At 42.0% G+C, this 6967-nt stretch overlaps 1 long non-coding RNA gene across 6 annotated transcripts; it reads right to left on the bottom strand.

The window, feature by feature from the left end:
- Positions 1–839: 839 nt before the first annotated feature.
- Positions 840–5004, bottom strand: LOC119363702. Of its 6 annotated transcripts, none has more exons than XR_005174309.1 (7): positions 4468–5002; positions 3957–4135; positions 3750–3855; positions 2775–3676; positions 2556–2680; positions 2070–2149; positions 840–1182 (listed from the first exon to the last, which is right to left on the bottom strand). It is a non-coding gene; the product is annotated as an uncharacterized LOC119363702 (long non-coding RNA). The 6 variants fall into 6 exon arrangements; XR_005174311.1 differs by having other exon boundaries at positions 3763–3855; XR_005174310.1 differs by having other exon boundaries at positions 3766–3855.
- Between the last annotated feature and the right edge of the window lie 1963 nt (positions 5005–6967).

Here is a 6967-nt window from a genome sequence, read left to right as displayed (position 1 = left end):
AGGGGGAAAGATAACCCTAGTTGACCCGTTGCGCCAAATGGTGCAGAGACCCGCTAAAGCCATGTTGTCGATGAAAATAGTTTCATTTTGCAAGGACATATTCAATATTGGTAGTAGAAAGGCCATGCGTTAATCATATTATATTGAAAACATGTTTATTCCATGTGCGCGATGAAAAGATATTCAAGGTTTAGTTGTGGGCAAGCACATATGGCAACAAATTTAATCTCCTTTAGTCTGGATAAATGGTAGCTTGCCATTGCGCCAAATGGCGCAGAGGCACGCTAAATCCATGTCTGCGATGAAAAAAATATCGATGATTGAATCCCTTTTAATATGAAACATGATGGATTGGTGTCTATAATTAGATATATATACACATTTTATTTTGGTAGCAGTCCCATTTAAAACAAAATAGAGTTTTTGGGTTGGCCGCTTGGAGTAGAATCGTTGGGTCAAATAGCGCAGAGTCCCATTTAAAACAATGGGCGCATTGAAAATACTTGATTTTTTTTTTAATTTTAGGTGTGAGTAACCACTTGATACCAACACAAATCATTTCAATTGAAACTTAATAATGATTTCTCTTTACAAATATTTACGTACTTGAGCATGCACAATTTGTAATCAATTACATTTTTAAACATGAGATTGAAGTAGCTAACATTTTGCATTTAAGATGCATATGATGAGATAGGAATAAAAGTTTGGTTCTTCCTGAGACTCACCAAACTTCAATACACACATACACTAATACACAGACCCAACAAAATCAGATCAGTGGTTTCAAATAGTTGAGCCTGCAATTAGAAAGTCCAAGGAGTTATGAACTTGTGCACTAAAAAAAAGTAAACATATTTGACAATAAAATGTACTTAATACATGATAAACATTGTGTACAAGAGAATGGTCAATTACATCATATAATTTGGTTCTATACAAAATGAAATTTCCTCTTTTGTGTACATCCTAAAGACCACCCCCTTGTGATGGACGCTTTGTTCTTCGAGTCAAATGGCACAACTCCTGTCCTTTGTGGCAAAATAAAGGAGTCTGCAATACCCATCAATGTCCAGAGCAAAAAGATTATGTAATGCATCGCAACTGATTGATTGTTTCATCTCCGCAACTATAAATCGTGTCTTCAAAAGGTTGCAGAAGCTCTAAACTTCTCTGGAATAGCTGCAACAGAAAAGAATAAGCTATACCATACTCAAGTTGACCACTGCAACAAAGATCGTTATAAAACAGAAACTTCAAAGGCCATACAAGGTAATGTGTTGATAGGATTTAGAAAACAATTGCTGGAAAACGAATATATTTCTCAACACCAAACAAACTAAGAAAAACATTTCAACACTAAAATAAAACTGCATCAAGCACAATGGTTCCACTACACTATGTCGACGCCTAATTGCTAATTTACATTTTACGATTGATGGAACAAACAACATATAAGGAATCACGTTTGAAGTATATCAAAAGCTTGTAGCTTGGAAAGCGAAAACAAGACAAGACACATGAGACTTGTAGGACATATATTTCTCAAAGAACACAACCGAACCTTAGTGTGCAAAGATCAGAGTGCTTGACCACCAATCCTTGAACTGGTTAAAGTACAAACAAAATTAATCCTGTCGTAGAATAAAACCATTATGACCTACTAAATCCACCTGACAAAATGATTCATAGAACATTTGATGTGTCGTTAATTGCTAGTTGTTATTTTTTTTGGAAAAAAACCATGGCGCAACATATCTTGTATTGCCGTTTACAGAACAAAGGAAATTGAAGCAATATTTTAACATTAAATTTATCTTCCATCCTAATGATAGCCTCATACAGCGCCACATCTTTAAGCTTGAGCTTTTGAAAAAGACCATACAAATATGTTAGATGGGTGCAAACGCTTCTATTCTCGTTATTAATTTGTTGCAATGCAAATTTGTAAGATATACATACAATTCCAGCTAGAAATACACTGACAAATTGCCATTGAAATCATCATAGGAAACTAAGAACAGGTTCCACCTTTTTATTGAACGAAAATAAAGAAAGAAAGAACATACCAGAATTTTAATATGAGTAGCAAAGAGGTGGAGAACCATAATCCTTCTTCGGGCAGAGACAACAGCGGACGGCTTGGTGCCTGCTGAGGAACATGTGACATTATTGGATTAACCTCTTGGCAGATGAGCATGCATGAAGAACATCAATACAAAAAGTGATATAAAATATTAAGAAGTTTTAGGTTCATTTATGTTATTTGAAGCCAAAATGTCCTGGCCAAAGAGAGTTGTACCGGCAGAACAAACATTCCAGGTTTCTTTTGGAAGCCACAAGAACAAACTGCCAAACACACTACTGGTATTCATACAGTCGATATTGCTACAACAGAATGTGCGAAAATTCTTAATGTTCTTTCTCTTGATGAAAAACAGGATGTTTGCATTATGGAGGATTAAACGATGGCAAATTAGATGTAGCCAAATTGAGCATAGAGATTCATGCATCAGAGGATAGTGGGTTTCAGAGATGTTGTCTGGTTTCCAGACCTGCAGGCAGCCGACAGCGTCTCCGGTTGTACTGTTTGGTGAATCCGGACACTGGGCAGGCTGTCGATGGACATACTCGGCCTTTCCAATGGTGCCCTCGATCTTGAAGATTCAAGTGCATTCACCTGGCCATCAATATTTTGCATCAAATATCATAGAATCCTATAAATAAATATATCAGGAATTCTTCTAATACTATAGTAACATCCGGCATCTTACCTCCCTCTCTCTTTCTCCCTCCTCTCGTTCCTTCTCTCTCTGTCCCTCATCTCTCTCTCTCCTGCAGGGACCGGGCCATGGCGCTGGATCGAATCGAACACCCCAGTCGTTGCCTCTTGCCTGCAGGTCGCTGCCACTGCCGGAGATGCCCGCCATCACGCCCGCATCCGCATGCCTCGGTTTGTACATGAAAACATATGAAACATTAAAAAGCAGAGAAGCAAGATCTGTAGTGTTCCCATCAACCATTGAAAGATTTAATTAGGAATGAATTAGTTGTGCACACAGTAAAGAGTCAAAGCTTAAAAATAATCAAAACATATTTAGTCAAATCAGCAGCAATCTGAAATTACAACTACCATGATATTTTTAGAAACCAATATTGCAAGCGAAGCAGGATAATTGCCACAATCTTCTAGGAATTCATGGCCCCACCTAGCTAGTATCAACAAATGCCAAAAGTTTGTGATCCCATGAATGTATTAAGTGATTGTCTTAAAGTTTGTACCAGACCTCACACAATATCCCTGCAAAAATTGGATAAACTGAAACTACTAATGCTTTGAACTTGCACAAAACAGAAAGGTACCATTTTTATTCAAGCTACATTTACAGGCTGCTTTTTAGTTACAGAAAGTTGGGAGACACATAATCAAAGCAAGCCCGCAGATAGTGATAGATGAGGCAGAACAACTACTATAGTGAAAGTATCCAAGCAATCAACCAATGATAGAAATACCATGCAAATCTTATCCAAAAACACAAACAATAAAAGTTATTAGCACTCTGCCGCAGAAATCAAATAGGGGAGGTATTGACCTGAGGTTTGCATTATCAATTTGTGTGTTGATGCCATGGACGATCGAAGATCGGCTACGAAGCTGAGGCACAATCAATGGTACCTATGACATCCAGGAATCAAAATCATTAGTTTTCCAAAAATGAAGTATGGAGGCGGGGAGGATAGGAGCACACTGCCACAGATAACCACATAATCGTCCTGCAAATGCTTGTCGTCGGCATAAGAATATACTGCCACCAAAAGTCCCAATGCCAACCATTCCAGGACCAACCTCAACATCTGCAGAGCGGTCAAGTACAAAATAATTAGTTCTCAATTTGTGTGTTGATACCATGGACGATCGAAGATCGGCTACAAAGCTGAGGCACAATCAATGGTACCTATGACATCCAGGAATTAAAATAATTAGTTTTCCAAAAATGAAGTATGGAGGCGGGGAGGATAGGAGCACACTGCCACAGATAACCACATAATCGTCCTGCAAATGCTTGTAGTCGGCATAAGAATATACTGCCACCAAAAGTCCCAAAGCCAACCATTCCAGGACCAACCTCAACATCTGCAGAGCGGTCAAGTACAAAATAATTAGTTCTCTAGCACATATATCTTGAGCAGAACTCTTAATCTGAATCATTTGAGGCAATTATCATTCTATATAACCAGCCTAATTAATACCCCATGCAAAAAAAACTGTACTCTTAGCAACAAAAAAAGCAGATAATGGAATAGGAAAAACACTAAAATGTCTACTTCCAGATTCTTTTTTTTTTGCAGGTTACTTTCAGATTCATGGGCGTGCAAGCACTATGGAGTAAAACTGAACAAACAAATCTAAAATACATGGGATGAGAAGGAGGAGGTGAAGGAGCAGTAAGATAGGGAGGAGCTCACATAGGGAGGTGCCACCAGGGGAGAGGGAGACGGCGGCGCTATCCCTGCAGTGACAGCACGCAGGTGGATCGGCCGCTTCTCGCTGATGGATGCAACCTCGTCCTCCCTGGCCTTGGCCGCCGCCACATCTGCCCTCTCCGCGCCCGTCCCGGCCGCCTCCATAGCCTGGCCGAGCCGATCCGCCTCCTGGCTCTCATCCGCTGCTTCCCTCCTCCGGCCGAAGACGCACTGGTTGAGCTCCTCCTCCGTACCTATCTCGCACCGAGGTCACTCCTCCTCCCGCGGCTTCCTCGCAACCTGGGGCAGATGAGAACCTCGCGAGGTGGTGGATCTCATCGAAACGGAAGGCGGAGCCCCTAGGTTGTGGCTGTGGTGAGGGGAGGAGGGGGGAGAAGGGAGAAAGAAGGAGAGGAGCTGCGGCTGTGTTGATTGGGATAATGGGCTAGGGTTTCCCACCAATGGCAGCTGGCCAGGGAGAGAGATCGAGGAGGGAGGTAGCGGTGCGAGCGAGGGGATTGGGCGTGGGGCATGGAGGGAGTGGTGCGGGCGGGGGGATTGGGCGAGGCCTGCCCCACACTCCCGCAGATGGCACGGTGCGCACGCGGCGGGCGGGGAGAGGGTGATTGTGCACCTCGAATCAGTTTGCCCAGCCAACACGGGCGCTGCAAGAGCCCACCGGTCATTGGCTATGCAAAGTCATCGTGCAGTAAAACGAGCAGTGAAACAGCCAGGGAACATCCAACGCCTGAAACGAAGTCAAAGATCGGACTTCCGAAGATCGAAACGGCCAACGAAGCCTGCCATCGAGGGAGATCCCTGGGAGCGAGTTGGCTAGTGTCTGTTTTGTTTTAAATAGCTTCTTCCTGTAGTCTACCCTGGGCACGTGGCCTCCACCACCAAGTCCAGATCCAATTTCTGTTTGACCTGTTCTTCTTTGACTGTGAGGTATGCATTGATGTGTCCTTACTGATTGTCTTTTCCATCATTCCCTCGGACGATTCTCATCTCTGACTCCCTTTCCTTTCTTTGTGTGTATAAGATTAGCATCTACCACTGAAGCACAGATCTGATGCTTGTAAGTTTGTGATTAGTTCTTCCAGGTAGACAAAATCCAGCTGGGCAACCTTCCCTTCTTCAGCTATAGCACAAAACTTGGTAGGTAAACTGGCGTTGATTCATAATCCACCATCTCATCTTCATCTCCCAATGTGTATATTGGACTTGAAGTTTCCTCAATTGAACGGGATGTTTCAGATGGTGTGGACGATGTAATAGGGGTCACATCATACTCTTTTGGTGATGAAGGTGTTGCTGTAACTAATGTAGAAGCATCTGTGTTTTCTTTTTGTTTATGCCTCCACACTTATTTTCTGAGTGCCATAGGCCGTATTTCATGGAACAATTCATCCCTTTGCTTCTATTCTTTGCGCTATATCTTCTCGTGATTCCTCATACATTGTAATCTCCTTTTCATGGTCTTAATTAAACCGGAAGGACACCACTTAGGTTGAGTATATGTGGGATCCCTAGGTTTGGCCTTGCTTGTGCTAGCCTCGTGATCTTTAACCATGGAAGCCTGCTGAACAATAACAATATCACCATTAGAATTAGCCAGATTACCAACAGTCAGCTTGTTGATCTCCTTTTGCTTGTCGCATTATGAAATCTCCGCATTAGGTGACTTAATACGCCACACTGTTTTATCGACCTTGCTTGGAGAAATTTTTGTTGGCCGATTAGCACCATAGCTCAAACGCCCTTGTGTGGGATAATGAAGCCTCTCACGAGAAAGCCTTCTAGGTGCTGCCCACCCCATATGAAAAGCATAAGGAGCCATTGGGGGCTGCCCCCATCCTTCATTGGAGTCTCCCATGTAATATGGCACATAGGGGCTTATGACATCCCTAGTGTCGGTTGATACGTCTCCAACGTATCTATAAATTTTGATTGTTCCATGATATTATATTATCTATTTTGGATGTTTTATATGCATTAATATGCTATTTTATATTATTTTTGGTACTAACCTATTAACCTAGAGCCCAGTGCCAGGTTCTGTTTTTTGAGCTTCACAGAAAAGGAATACTAAACGGAGTCCAAACGGAATAAAACTTCACGATGATTTTTCTTGGACTAGAAGACACCCAGGAGACTTGGAGTTCAAGTCAGAAGAGCCACGAGGCGATGACAAGGGTGGAGGGCACACCCAGGGGGGTAGGGCGCCCCCTACCTTGTGGGGCCCTCGGTGACCCCCTGACCTAGATCTTCCTCCTATATATTCACATATATTCTCAAACCACCAGAAGCATCCATGAAAACACTTTTCCACCGCCGCAATCTTCTTTTCACATAGATCTAGTGAAACCTATGGCCCCCGGATCTATTTTCCATCATATTAGTTTCCTATCTACTTTTTTCAATCTTTTACTTTCAGATCTATAAACCAAAAAACCCAAAAATATTTTATCTTTTGTTTAGTTCTATTTATCTATCTCTATCA

The sequence above is a fragment of the Triticum dicoccoides genome, chromosome 2B (genome assembly GCF_002162155.2).
Source record: "Triticum dicoccoides isolate Atlit2015 ecotype Zavitan chromosome 2B, WEW_v2.0, whole genome shotgun sequence".
NCBI classification, from domain to species: domain Eukaryota; kingdom Viridiplantae; phylum Streptophyta; class Magnoliopsida; order Poales; family Poaceae; genus Triticum; species Triticum dicoccoides.
Note: the sequence above shows the minus strand (reverse complement) of the source record. Positions and strands in the feature narration are given on the sequence as shown.